Raw genomic sequence first — 15,329 nt, 5'->3', positions numbered from 1 at the left:
CCTAACACTGCTTAGTAAATAGACCCCTGTGTCTTGCTAACCGAACAAAAGACATTTTTTTCAGTCAGACTTCTATTTTGAATTGGTATTATATTCATAATCCAGTTACCTGTACTGTATCTTAAAATATCAAACTTAGATTATCTTTATTATAATAAATGATGTAAGGGAAAACAAATGAGAAAAACAATGATTACAGGGTCACACCAGTATGTATCTATAATATAGTGAGCTTTCTGCTACCTGTGGTTCTTTAGCTGTTGTGAAAACTAAAGTCCCAGAAATCACTTGCAATACTATGGAATTTATTGTAGCTATCATTGTTCTAGGATTTGGATTATAGTTCATGACTGAAATATAGCATTTTATTTACAGTAAGTATGTTGGTGTTTCTCTATCTATGTACTCTTAATGACAACCCTGGTTTTTATTTCTTAAATCATTTTCTGTATAATGTGTGGGTGCTGACACCAGCAGAAGTGGGGCTAACCCCTCCCCCACAGTCATTGCATTGCCTTAGCAGGTGGGAGGTGTGGGCAGGGGCACTGAGAGGGGGAATGGGTACTGATTTCCTGTGCCTCTGTAGGGGCCCAATAGTGCAAGGGTGGCATTACCACACAAACCGCGATGCCCAGGCCACACTCCCTGGTACACTGAGATAAACAATTTCTCAGATACATAGTGAACAGAACATAGCCAACTTTGGGGTCCATTCATGGTCTTGTTTTGCGGTAAACAGGGCTTTTCTCTGCTTCGTGCAATTCACAGAGCGGGTTACCGTGGAGAAGTTCATGACTTCTCCAGTGTCACCCCTGCCCCGTGGATGAATCACATCACCATACTTTAGTATGCATTCAAAGGACGGAAAGCTTTGCTTTCCACTTCTCCTTTGTGTTCAGATGCACCATCTCAAGATAGCGTAATCTGAACAAAGCGGGCAGGGAAGTTGCTTACCTCCCTGTCTTCTGCCTGCAGTGCCCGGCAGTGCCCGGCTCTCGTAGCGGTAGCAGCTAGATCCCTTTCCGTAGATTGACCCTGACGTCATCAGCCAGTGTCCAACGTCATTCCCTACCATCTGAGTGGACATAGAGGGGGAATATAACCATGTGGCGAGCGTAGCGAGCCACCGTGCCCGAAGCGTGGTGAGCGAAGCGTGGTGAGCGAAGCGAGCCCGCAAGGGGTTAACTTTCTTTTTTTGCTGGACTGTGTGGGAAGGAATCTGCACTTCCGCCCTCAGTGCACGTCACTTCCAGGTACATTATGTGAAGTGGAAATAGTCTCTACCGTCCCCTCGCAGGCTCTGTCCCCTGAATGTCCCAGCAGCCACTACAGTCTCCCCTGACCTTAGCCGCCAGCGCATGTGCAGAAAGGACCTACCTTCGCCTCCCGGCTGCTCACCCTGGTCCGCAGCCAAAGACAGGACCGCCGGACCCCTGGACAGCGCATGAAGACGTCGGAGAGGTAAGTATACATGAATTGCTACTTAAAACTATATATCGATGCGATAAATAGTGAAAAGTAACAATTCAGTTTTTGTTTTCTTTATGAATAGACCCCTTTATCTCTTTCCACTATATCTCCCTCCAAGGCTTGGTACATCTCCCCCTGTCTAGCCTAGATTTGGTTCGGATATGCTAAATTGACACTTGCTCCCGGGTCAGTGTTATCATAAATCCTCACTAGTCTGACTCTGAATACATTTCACAAAATTATGAAGAAAAAAACATGACTCACACAAAGATCCGGATTGCTGGGTGGTTTTTCCAAATTCAGATGCTATACACATGCGTCAACATTTTACACAACTTCTACAGATTAGGAGAAAAAAATGTTTAAAACAAAAAAAAAAAGTTAACACAAATCCTGCCCAGAAGAGCTGGATCAGTACAGATAATGTCTTCAGGAAGGCAAAGCAGAGCATGTATGACGTTTGCTATTACAGAAAACAATACAGGACAGGATCTGAGCCTGCAACAAAACTTACGTACACTGTACACAACCACTACCAGCCATCACCCTCAGCTACAGGGGCTCAGGACACATGATAGTAATATAATGCTTATTGTCAGTTGGAAGTCGGTTGTAAATGGTACTAGTGGGAAACAAAACATTGAGGGGCTTATTTAATAATAGTGCATACACATGGGTAGATTTTCAGGACGATTTAAACGATAATGATATCGTTTATCATTTAAATCGTCCTTTTTTGCCCCCTCAAACGATCAAATGATGCGCGGGTACGTATGGTCGATATTGATGTCGACCATCGCCCGTGCATGCAGGCCAACCTGGTCAATACCGGCCAGGTTAGCCTGTTTACTATAGCGACCTGCCATCGTTGATCGCGGGATCGTTAAGTCATTTGGGGGATGCTGCATGTGCTGGATGTTTGATATCGAACATCCAGCACATGCAGGACGACAAGACAACGATATCTGATCGACCCGTGTGTACGGGCCATTACAGTCAGTCTGCAGAAATAGGGAAAACATTTTTATAATATTGACTATTTCTTAGTGATTTGCAAATCAATAAACTACTAGAGAGTAATCGACTTCTAATGTAGCTGTTCACCAAACAGCTAGACAGTGGTTCCCAAACTCTTTTGAATCACGGCGCCCTAGAGTATCAGTATTGTTTTCACGGCACCCCTAAGCCAAAAGTTTGTTATTGAGAAATTCAGGGAAAAATGTAGTGAAGTAGTATAGTGAAGTAAATTGTGCTGACCTGTCATCCTTAGGTTAGGTTATATAGTGGTGGACATGATTGTGCTTCTGTTTGTGCACATATTTACATTAGAGTGACCATAAAGAATTTGATTTGGTGCTGGACCACCAACCTGGGGCACCCCTGCAAGTGTCCCGCGGCACCCCTTGGTGCCACGGCGTACAGTTTGGGAGCCACTGAGCTAGAAACTGAAATCACCAATTTCTCAAGTTAATCCGGTGGTTCCCAAACGCGGTCCTCAAGGCTCCCCAACAGTTCAGGTGTTAAGAGATATCCATGGTTGAGCACAGGTGGTTACATCAAATTGACTGAGGTACTAATTAAGTCACCTGTGCTCAACTATGGATATCTCTAATGGGGCATACACACTAGACGATAAAAGTGAACGATAACGATATCGTTTAATGATATATCGTTCATATTGTCCATTGTGTATGCACCAAACCACCAACGATGCACACTCCTGCGGGTCGTTATCGATGTTTGATGTTGTGCAAACATGCAGGCCAATCTGCCAATATCGTCAGAAAGTGGATGTTGGAGGATGACGTCACTGAACGATATCGTTCAGTGTGTACACCCAATGTCTTCCACCAATATAGCGCAGCACATCGTCTAGTGTGTATGAGCCTTAACACCTGAACTGTTGGGGAGCCTTGAGGACTGCCTTTAGGAACCCCTGGGTTAATCTATGAAATATCAATTGAGATAAATATGTTTTTCACTAGTTTCAGACATTCAATATAGTGAATTAAAGTTTTGTGTGTGTCCATACCATTCATTTCAATGTTGTTTCCACAGAAACACTTAACTCTGGTAATAATGTCTGAGCACATAAACATCAGTGACAAACCCTGGAAAGGGCTGTCAATCACTCAGTTGTATGAAATGAATGTGTCCAATGTACTATGGGCCTGATTCATTGCCGGACGCTCTTTCAGAGCGCTCGCTCTGAATCAGGGCGTTGTTTTTTTTTTTTATGGAGCCGGCCTCCTGGCCGCTCACTAAGCTGTGGGTGACCACCCACAGCTTTTGCGAGCGGCCAGGTGATGGTCGCGACCATCCGGTTTGCGACGGGACCCTTGTGGTAGGGTATCGTTCCCACAAACCCCAGTGAGCGTCCTGCTCTGATAGAGCAGGAGGCTCACTACTGACATCACTCGTGATGTCAGTAGGGCCGCCTCCAAACGGCCGGTGTTCCTTCAGGAACGCCTCCGTTTGGCCAGCCACCCCCCTCCCCGCCTGCAAAACGGGGTGAGCTGTCGATCAACATCGACAGCCGCCCCGTCTTGTAGTGAGTCCCGCAGCGAGTGATTTCTCGCTCGCTGCGGGGCTCGCGCACGCCGGGCAGTGCGCACGGCCCAGCCATCGACCCGCTTGCGAGCGGGTCTGAATCAGGCCCTATATGCACAGTATCCAATGTATAAGTGACTGGAAGGTTTACAGTGACTGTCTATTTAGAAATCATCGAAGTGCAGGGCTGCAACTGGGGGGGGGGCTAGGGGGACACGTACCCTGGGCACCGGATTTGAGGGGGAGCTGGGAGCACCGCCATAACTAAGGTGGCCACCGCCACTGACTGCCGCAATGTATAATAGTAGCGGTGGTCTGGCTCCTTCTCTGCCGGCCACAACGCTGCAGGGGTCTGTCCCGTGCACTCCGCCCCCCTCCTCGTGCCCGCCGGGCACTGGAGCATTTCCGTGGTTGCTGCTGGGCACAGCCGCACAACAACAAAGATAAGCAGCGTAGCTGCTCCCGGGAGGAGGGGGGCAATGAGCAGGAGGAATGATGACAAAAATGTGTGTATTGTGGTGCACAAAGACCAAATGAAATTAAAATATAACTTTTATTATATATACTAAAATATCATCAGAGAATGACTGCGAAAATATGAGATATGGTAAGAACTTACCCTTGTTATCTCTATTTCTACGAAGTCCATAGGGTTCCACAGGATACCTTGGGGTATAGGTGTGACGTCAGTCGCAGGGCACCAAAGAGTTAAGCTTTCAGCCTCCCAGGATGCACTAGGTCCCCCTCCTATACCCCGCCCCCGGGCCAAGGCACCTCAGTTAGTTACCAAGCCATAGGCCGGAGGAGGAGAAGGAAGAGAGAGAACAAAGATCTGGATACATACAAGAATCACATTCTCACCAGAGGGAGACGGAAAACCGGTGACCAGAGCAAAGCCCATCTGCAGCACAGGTGCGACAGAGCGGGAGTCCTGGGGAACCCTATGGACTTCGTAGAAACAGAGATAACAAGGGTAAGTTCTTACCATATCTCATATTTTCTACTTCAGGGTCCATAGGGTATCCACAGGATACCTTGGGGATGTCCCAAAGCAGTATCCTTTAAGGGTGGGGACGCTCCTGTGCAGAAAGGAGAATCTGCCGCCCGAAGGAAGCATCCTGAGAGGCGAAGGTGTCAAACCTGTAATACCTCACGAAGGTATGGACAGAAGACCACGTAGCAGCCTTGCAGATCTGAACTGCCGAGGCACCACGTCGAGCTGCCCACGAAGGACCCACAGACCTAGTGGAATGAGCCTTCAGAGAAGGAGGGACCGGTAGGCCTTCATGAAGATAAGCTTCAGAAATAGCCATACGGATCCAGGCTGCCAAAGTTTGCTTTGAAGCAGGCCAACCCTTTTTACGGAAGCCATAGAGGACAAACAAAGCGTCCGACTTCCTAAACGAAGAAGTGCGGTCAACATAAGTCCTTAAGGCCCGCACAACATCCAAAGAGGCCTCACCCACGGAAAGACCCGGTGAGTTAAAGGCCGGAACAACTATTTCCTCGTTAACATGAAACTGGGAAACAACTTTGGGAAGAAACTCGGGCCGAGTGCGGAGCACTGCCCTGTTCCCATGAAAAACCAAGAAAGGGGGTCTACAAGAAAGAGCCCCTAACTCAGAAACACGTCTGGCCGAAGCAATGGCCAGAAGGAAAACAGTCTTAGCTGTTAGCCATTTAACATCCACTGAGCCCAGTGGTTCAAACGGCGGTCCTTGGAGAGCCCTCAGGACCACAGCCAAATCCCAAGGCGCCACAGGTGGAACAAAGGGCGGCTGAATACGGAGAACACCTTGCATAAAGGTGCGCACATCCGGGATTGTAGCAATCCTACGGTGAAACCAGACAGATAGGGCCGAAACCTGTACCTTCAAAGAAGCAAGGCGAAGCCCATGATCTAGTCCCGCTTGCAGGAAGGCGAGAATCCGAGACAGACGAAACTCCCGCGGTGCATAACCTCTTGGTCGACACCACTGGAAGAACGAATGCCACACGCGATGGTATATCCTCGCGGAAGACGGTTTCCGAGCTCGTAACATGGTACGCACCACAGAGCTGGAAAACCCCCGGGACCTCAGCATGGCCGTCTCAACAGCCACGCCGTCAAAGACAGCCGAGTCAGGTCCGGGTGAAGACAAGGACCCTGAGACAGAAGGTCCGGTCGTAGCGGCAACCGCAGAGGACTGTCCACGGACATACCCTGAAGGTCTGAGAACCAGTGCCGTCTGGGCCACGCGGGAGCTATCAACAGGAGCGTCCCTCCTTCCTGTTTGAATTTCCGGATTACCCGTGGAGGAAGGGAGACCGGAGGGAACAGGTATGCGAACCTGAACGTCCACCGGACGGACAGAGCATCCACCAGAGACGCCCCTTCGTCTCTTGTGCGAGACCCGTACACCGGCAACTTGTTGTTGTGCCGGGACGCCATGAGGTCGATTTCTGGAAGACCCCACCTGTCCACCAGTAGTTGAAAAACGTCCGGGTGCAGGGACCATTCCCCTGGATGAACGTCCTGGCGACTTAGAAAGTCCGCCTCCCAATTTAGCACTCCCGGGATGAAGACCGCTGATATGGCCGGAAGATTGCGCTCCGCCCAAACCAGGATCCGAGAGACCTCTACGAGAGCCGCCCGACTGCGAGTTCCTCCTTGCCTGTTTATGTAGGCCACGGTGGTAGCGTTGTCCGACTGGACCTGCACCGGGTGACCCTGGAGAAACCGCTGTGCCTGCAGGAGAGCATTGAAGACCGCACGGAGTTCCAAGATATTTATTGGAAGCTCCGCTTCTGTCGGCGTCCACCTGCCCTGGAACAAGTGTGGACCCGAAACTGCTCCCCAGCCCCGAAGACTGGCGTCCGTTGTCAACAGGACCCAATTTGGAACCCAGAACGGACATCCCTTGTTGAGGTGGGTCGTCTTTAACCACCACGCAAGGGACAGGCGAACCTCCGGGGCTCTGGAACTTCAGAGACTGAGGCAGCCTGTTCCACTTGGACAGGTGCTGCAGAGGTCTGGAGTGAAACTGGGCGTATTCCACCATGTCGAACACCGACACCATGGAGCCCAGTAACCTCATCGCCGAGTGTAAGGACACCCGGCGGCTGTGCAGACAACTGCGCACCCTTGACTGTAAAGCAGAGATCTTGTCCTCCGTCACGAAGATCCTTTGCTGTCCCGAGTCCAATAAGGCTCCAAGATGCAGAATCCTCCGAGACAGGATTAGAGTGGACTTCTGCCAGTTGATTAGCCAGCCGTGCCGTTGCAGCAGTGCAATGGTCAGGTCCAAGTGGTGTAACAGGAGCTCTGGAGATCCTGCCACCAATAACAGGTCGTCCAAGTACGGCAACATGCGGACTCCCTGCAGCCGCAGAGAAGCCGCCATGACTGCCATCACCTTGGTGAAAACACGTGGTGCTGTCGCCAGGCCAAAAGGTAACGCCCGAAACTGGAAGTGGTCACTGCGGATTGCAAACTGAAGGAACTCTTGATGGCGCAAAAGAATAGGGACATGCAGGTAAGCGTCCTGTATGTCCAATGACACCATGTAGTCCCCAGGTTCCAGCGCCAGAATGATGGACCGTAGGGTCTCCATCCGAAACTTCGGGACCCGCAAAGACTTGTTGAGTGCTTTGAGGTTGAGAATCGGACGATATGACCCATTGGGTTTCTGTACCAAAAATAGATTTGAATAAAAACCCTGGCCCCTCTGGGAGAATGGAACAGACACTATAACTCCAGCCTGGAGCATAGTGTGCAATACCTTCCGCAGCTCCGTAGCCTTGTTCCAGTCTGATGGTAGACCCGTGGTGAAGAATCGAGCCGGGGGTCTGTGCCGGAAGGAGAGGGCGTACCCGTGGGAGACCACCTCCAGAACCCAAGTGTCTGTCGTAGTGAACGACCAACACCGGGAGAACTGCAGCAGGCGGCCTCCCACCCTGGGATCCCCCAAGGAGAGACCCGGACCGTCAGGCCGCAGGCTTGTCATCTGGCTTGGGGGCCGGACGTCTGGTACTCCATGCCTGTTTCCGGGGCTTGACCGATTTCTTAGGGCCAGCCTGTCGAGGAAACGACTGTGGTTTGGGCCTGCCCTGGGCCCTAGATGACCGAAAGGACGATGGTCCAGAACCAGAAGGAGCAGCGGCCGACGGAAGACAAGCAGATTTGGCTGCGGCCAGCGTGGCCACAATCTTATCCAGATCCGGACCGAAGAGAACTTCTCCGGTAAACAGCAACGCTTCCAGACCTTTCTTGGAATCTGCGTCCGCCTTCCAGGATCGCAGCCACAAGGTGCAACGAGCAGCTACCGCTGCTGAAGAAATTCTAGACACCAGAGTACTAATGTCTAGAGCCGCCTCGTTGATGTAGGTGGCCGAATCACGGAGATTGCCAATCAACTCCGCCTGTTTGGCCGGACAGTCGGATTCAGAAGAAGCCTCTAATGAATCCGCCCAGCGCTCCATCGCTCTGGCAACCCAGCAAATGGCCATAGCCGGCCGTGCTGCCCCCCCTGCAAGGGAATAAGCGGACTTCAGGCAGATTTCTACCTTGCGGTCCGTAGCATCCTTAAGGGAGGACATGGATGGCATCGGCAATGTGGCACTACGGACAAGACGGGTCACGTGAGAATCCACCTGTGGAGGGGATTCCCACTTAGCAAAATAATTATCCGCGAACGGATAAGCCACCGCCAGGCGTCTCTGCGGCTGGTATCTTTTGCCAGGTTGTTTCCACGCCTCCTCTAAATGGTCCACCAACTGACCCGAAAGAGGAAAGACTGTGGCATCGCCCTCCACATCTTTGAAAAAGGCATACTTAGATTTAGCCGCTGGGGGAACTTCGTCCTCAATCACCAAGGCTGTGCGGACCGCCCGAATAAGTCCAGGAATATATACTTTGGACTTAGCATCAGCGTCCTTAGTATGGAGAGGTTCCTGATCGTAAGGATCCAGAATCTCCCCATCATCAGACGTCCCTTCGTCATCCTCATAAGGAGCGGACAGAGACGCCACCGGCCTTTTATGAGGCCGCATCACAGACTCCCCTTGCAACACATCCGATAAGTGCTGTACCGAACTCGTCAGGGAGTTAACCCACGCTGGCTCCTGAGAACCCGGGAGCGGGGAAATAGGGAGACTGTGGGGTACCACCAATTGTCGTGGGAACCCCTGCATGGGTGACGACACCACAGACTGCAGGGACAAACCCATCGGAGTAAACGCGGGCTGCGGAGCTAACTGGCCCACTAAAGCTGTTAACGCCTGAGCGAAACAAGCCCAGGGCGGCTCCTGTACCGGTGCTGTAACCGTAATAGGCCGCGCCATGGACAAACACTGCCGGCAAAGGCCCTCCGCGCTACCCTCCCCCTCCGCTAACGGTACTCTGCACGTGGTACACTGTAGCCGGAGGGGAAAATCACTTTCAGACATGATGGCACCACGTATGTGACCTCTCTCACCAATTAAGTATTAAATAGGCGAGAGACCACCCTGCAGCACCGCACCGCAAGGGCTTTAGTAGAAAGAACAGGGACAGTAATAAAGCTGACAGTTTAGAGAAGAAAAGTTACAGGCAGCGCTAGCACAGTCACATACAATGCAGAGAAATAACAATTCCTGCACTAACAGCGCTGATCACTCAACTACAGAGACACAGGGCCTGGTAGGACACAGCGCTGCATACACAGACCTGAGCCACAGCGGAGGAGAGGTATGCGGGGGGACCCAGACCACGATGCTTCCTTCCAGACTTCCAGCAGCGTTCACCATGCGTTGCAGAGAAGATGGCCGCCGAGGAGCAGAGAGAAGCTGGCCTGGGGGAGGAGCGCTGACACAGGGCCAGTCAGCACAGTGCAGAGAGGGCTGTGTGCAGCGGGGGAGGCGCCGGCTGTGAGACAGGGAAGGCGCGCTCCCCTGGCATGCATTTAACCCCTGGGACGCCGCAGCGCTACCGCTCTGCTGCGGTCCGCTGTCCCAGGGGGTAGTGGAAAGCGCAGGTTCAGTACCTGGCTCCACGCTGCAGCCAGTCCCCAGGGAGCCCCCTGCCTGGGGACTTAGGACCATGTGACCAGCGGGGACCCACCGCGGGACCCCGCTGCTTACCTTTGTCCCCCTTGGATCCGGCCATGGGCCGGAACATCTGGGGTCACCGCTAGCTGTGACCCCAGATGCTCACCAGCATCCCCGGATCGGTACCGGCGTTCTGGTACCGGCGGGGGTGTAGGGAAGACAGCAAGGACGTTTGGACTGACTGTCCATGCTGTACATCCAGATGTGCAGCCACAGCTGCATGCAGAAAAGCTTCAGGGGCTCTTCTTAGCCCCCACTCCAACAGGTGCACCCGACGCCGGCCGGGCACCAAACTAAACTGAGGTGCCTTGGCCCGGGGGCGGGGTATAGGAGGGGGACCTAGTGCATCCTGGGAGGCTGAAAGCTTAACTCTTTGGTGCCCTGCGACTGACGTCACACCTATACCCCAAGGTATCCTGTGGATACCCTATGGACCCTGAAGTAGAAATAATACTAAGATGTACAGCTAATGTGAATAAAGAAATAGGGGTGTATTTACTAAGCAGTGTTAGGAGACAGAGAGAAAAGTGATAAGGTGCCAGCCAATCAGCTCCCAGCTGTCATTTTTCAAACACAGGCTGAGAGGAGAGTTGGGAGCTGATTGGCTGGCACCTTTTCACACTGCTTAGTAAATACACCCCATAGTGATTAAAAACTGCTGTGTGTAGGAATGCCACTGTCTGTGTCTCAATTATTATATATTGTATCAAAAATTGATATTGCATATTGATATATAATTGGGGTAACGCGTGTCACAGAGGATGTCCACAATGTGATGTCCTGTCCACTTACAGTGGGATACTTTAAAGTGGATGGTAACTGAATAACCAGCATAGGATTTTATAGAATTGATCAAATCCAACGGTTTGGACTATATATTGTATCTTCCTAGGCGCCTTATAAATGTGAGATTTGCTGTTGTATTCAGCTTTCCTCCGTGGCTGCAAACACAGCCTTCACACCGTGCATAAACATCTCCTTCTCAGGTTCCATTCATTCAGTGTGGGTGCAAACAGTGCAGTCCTTAATTAATATATATACAAGGACACAGCGGTAGAGCCTGCACACAGCTTCTAAAAGTCGGCACGTCTGCTTCGTCAGGGTAAAAAGCGCACGCCGGCTGTGGGCCTGATTCAGAGCCGAACGCTCTGACCAGAGCGCTCGCTCTGAATCAGGGCCCTCCTCCCTAAAAATGGAGCGGCCTCTTGGACGCTCGCATAGCTGTGGGTTACCACCCACAGCTATAGCGAGCGTCCATGATGATGGTCGCGATGGTCAAGACCATCGCGACCATCGGGCTTGCGACGAGACCCTGCGGTAGGGTCTCGCTGCCTCAAGCCCAGGAGTGCTTTTGGTTCTATCAGAGCCAAAATCACTCCCACTGACATTACTAGTGATGTCAGAGGGGCCGGACTCACACGGTAGGCGTTCCCATGGGAACGCCTCCGTCTGGCAGCCACGCCCCCGGCACGCCCACCAAAGGGGGCGTGCTGTCAGTCACCATCAACAGCACGCCCCCTTTGGTGCGAGACCCGGAGCGACAGCTTGGCTGTCGCTCGCCGGGTCTCGCGCATGCGCACGACGGAGCTCCCTCCGTCGTGCGCATGCGCATTCGGGCACTATCGACCCGCTTGCGGGCGTCCTTCGCTCACGAGCGGGTCTGAATTAGGCCCTGTGTGCGGGTTCTACCGTGTGATGGAGTTGTGATTGCAGCTGTCCCTAGTTATACAACACAGACTGCAGTGTGATAGTCATAGGAAACCTGATAGCATTCCAGTTACAGTTATTGCTGGGTTTGGGTGTTTGGATGGTGACTAATGTATGATGCCAAACAAATACCTGTACTATAATTATATCTGATTCATTTACAGTGCACTATTTGTGAGTATTAATTCATCAGCATTTATCCACAATTTTTGATACAATATATAATTGAGACACAGACAGCAGCATAATCTTTCTTTCTTCACATTATCTGTACATCTTAAGCTGCATACACACACGATTTTGTTACCAACGATTTTATGAACGATTTTCTGTCAGATTATCTGTCAGATTTTTTAAAGTGTAATGAATGATTTTTTGAACTACAAACAATTTTTGCTTATTCCCTTAATGAAAATCGTTGAGTTGGTCAGTCTGACTGAACTACAAACGTGAACGCGCATGAACGATAATCGTTCATCATTTTAACTCAGAAAGTGAACAATTTTTTTTCAGCGATTGAACGATAAACAATATCGTTATCGATAATCGTTCAAAAAAAATCGTGTTGTGTGTATGCACCTTTATGGAGCGAACACACGGTCAGATTTGTCAGATGAACGATTGAACGATCTGAACGATTTGATGAACAATTTGACCAACGATTTGAACTATGAACGATTTTTGACTGCATTAAAATTAATGGAATCATCCAAATCTGACTGCAAACACATCAGATGTCAGATATCGTTATCTGACCATCGGGAACGCGCATCGTTCATCGATCAGACATGTCAGATTTTCCTTCAGATATGAACGATTGAACGATTTTTTAAATCGTTATCGTTCAGATCTGAAGAAAAATCTGACCGTGTGTATGCACCATAAGTATTATTTCGCAGTCATTCTCAGATGATATTTTAGTATATATAATAAAAGTTATATTTTCATTTAATTTGGCCTTTGTGCACCACAATACACAAATCTTTGTCCTTTCATTTTTTGTATTTGAATTTATTGTAAAGTGGTAGCACCTCCTTGCCACATAGTCAGGTGCATAAATATTGGGACATTGACAGAATTTTCATATTTTGGCCTCTATTCACCACCACAATGGCTTTGAAATTAAACTAACAAGATGTGCTTTAACTGCAGACTTTCAGATTTAATTTGAGGATAATTACATCCAAATCAGGTGAACGGTGTAGGAATTACAACGGTTTCTATATGTGCCTCCCACTTTTTAAGGGGCCAAAAGTAATGGGACTATCAACTCAAAAGCTATTTCATGGACAGGTGTGGGCTATTCCCTCGTTATTTCATTATCAATTAAGCAGGTAAAAGGTCTGGAGTTGATGCTAGGTGTGACATTTGCATTTGGAATCAGTTGCTGTCGACTCTCAATATGAGATCCAAAGAGCTGTCACTATCAGTGAAGCAAGCCATCATTAGGCTGAAAAATCAAAACAAACCCATCAGAGAGATAGCAAAAACATTGGGTGTGGCCAAATCAACTGTTTGGAACATTGTTAAAAAGAAAGAACGCATCGGAGAGCTCAGCAACACCAAAAGACCCGGAAGACCATGGAAAACAACTGTGGTGGATGACAGAAGAATTATTTCCCTGGTGAAGAGAAACCCCTTCACAACATTTGGCCAAATCAAGAACACTCTCCAGTAGGTAGGTGTATATGAGTCAAAGTCAACAATCAAGAGAAGACTTCACAAGAGTGAATATAGAGGGTTCACCACAAGATGTAAACCATTGGTGAGCCACAAAAACAGGAAGACCAGCTTAGAGTTTGCCAAACAACATCTAAAAAAGCCATTACAGTTCTGGAACATCCTATGGACAGATGAGACAAAGATCAACTTGGACCAGAGTGATGGGAAGAGAAGAGTATGGAGAAGGAAAGGAACTGCTCATGATTCAAAACATACCATCTCATCAGTGAAGCATGGTGGTAGTGTCATGGCGTGGGCATGTATGGTTCCCTTGTATTTATTGATGATGTGACTGCTGACAAAAGCAGCAGAATGAATTCTTAAGTGTTTCGGGCAATATTATATGCTCATATTCAGTCAAATGCTTCAGAACTCATTGGACGGTGCTTCACAGTGCAGATGGACAATGACCCGAAGCATACTGCAAAAGCAACCAAAGAGTTTTTTAAGGCTAAAAAGTGGAATGTTATGCAATGGCCAAGTCAATCCCCTGACCTGAATCCGATTGAGCATGCATTTCACTTGATGAAGACAAAACTGAAGGGAAAATGCCCCAAGAACAAACAGGAACTGAAGACATTTGCAGTAGAGGCCTGGCAGAGCATCACCAGGGATGAAACCCAGCGTTTAGTTTGTCCCATTACTTTTGGCCCCTTAAAAAGTGGGAGGCACATATAGAAAACCGTTGTAATCCCTACACCGTTCACCTGATTTGGATGTAATTACCCACAAATTAAATCTGAAAGTCTGCAGTTAAAGCACATATTGTTTGTTTCATTTCAAAGCCATTGAGGTGGTGAATAGAGGCCAAAATATGAAAATTCTGTCAATGTCCCAATATTCATGCACCTGTGTATGTATAAATATATATATATATATATATATATATATATATATATTTTTTTTTTTTTTCTATAAGAAGGCATTAGGGGTCAGATAGTTAATAAGATATAATCTATACCTTGGAAGGAGAAATAATGAGAAATAATGATGCGAAGAAATGAGGAGATGATGATGATGAGAAGGAGGAATGATGAGGAGCCATGAGGATGATGAGGAATTATGAGGAGTTATGAGGAGTAGGAGGAATGAGAAGGAGGAATGATGAGATGGAATGAGGAGAAATTATGATGAAGAATGGTGAGAAGGAGGAATGATGAGGAGGAGGAGGGATGATGAGGAGGAATGATGAGAATGATGAGGTGGAGGGGCGTAGGTGGCGTAATGTGTATAAGCAGCTCTACTGTGGTGTAAAGTGTATAAGGGGTACTACTATGTGGCATAATGTGTAAGGGGCATTACTGTGTGGCACAATGTTTTATAAGGGGCATTATTTAGTGTGGCATAATGTGTAAGGGGCATTACTGTGTCCCGAAACCACACACCCTTTTCAGAAGAACGCCCTCTTGGTTTTTGTTTTTTTTCAAACCACTGCCTTGCCCCGGGTGACAAAAATCCTAGTTTCGGCCCTGCCAAGCGATTAACCTGGGGATGGTAACTTTGTCCTCTCCGACTAAAAAAAAATAATCAAAGAGTTATTGTCTATTGCGGGACAATAAGCGGCCCTCCTGCTGCTGTTGGACCACACATCCCAACATGCCCTGTCAGTTTCAGCATGTCCTAATAGCAAAAACTGTGGCAGGGCTTGCTGGCATGTGTAGTCCCACAATAACTAGAGGGTCGCTTATTGCCTACCCCTGGTCTTAGTGGGTGCTCTTTACTGTACTGAGTGCTACCTCCAAGACCTGTAGAAGCTGATCCTAGCAGTGGCTGAGGGGGAGACAGGCAGAACCTATCACTGCTGAGCAGCCTCA

Source organism: Taudactylus pleione, unplaced genomic scaffold (assembly GCF_031769625.1).
Source record: "Taudactylus pleione unplaced genomic scaffold, aTauple2 ptg000946l, whole genome shotgun sequence".
Taxonomy (NCBI): Eukaryota; Metazoa; Chordata; class Amphibia; order Anura; family Myobatrachidae; genus Taudactylus; species Taudactylus pleione.
Note: the sequence above shows the minus strand (reverse complement) of the source record.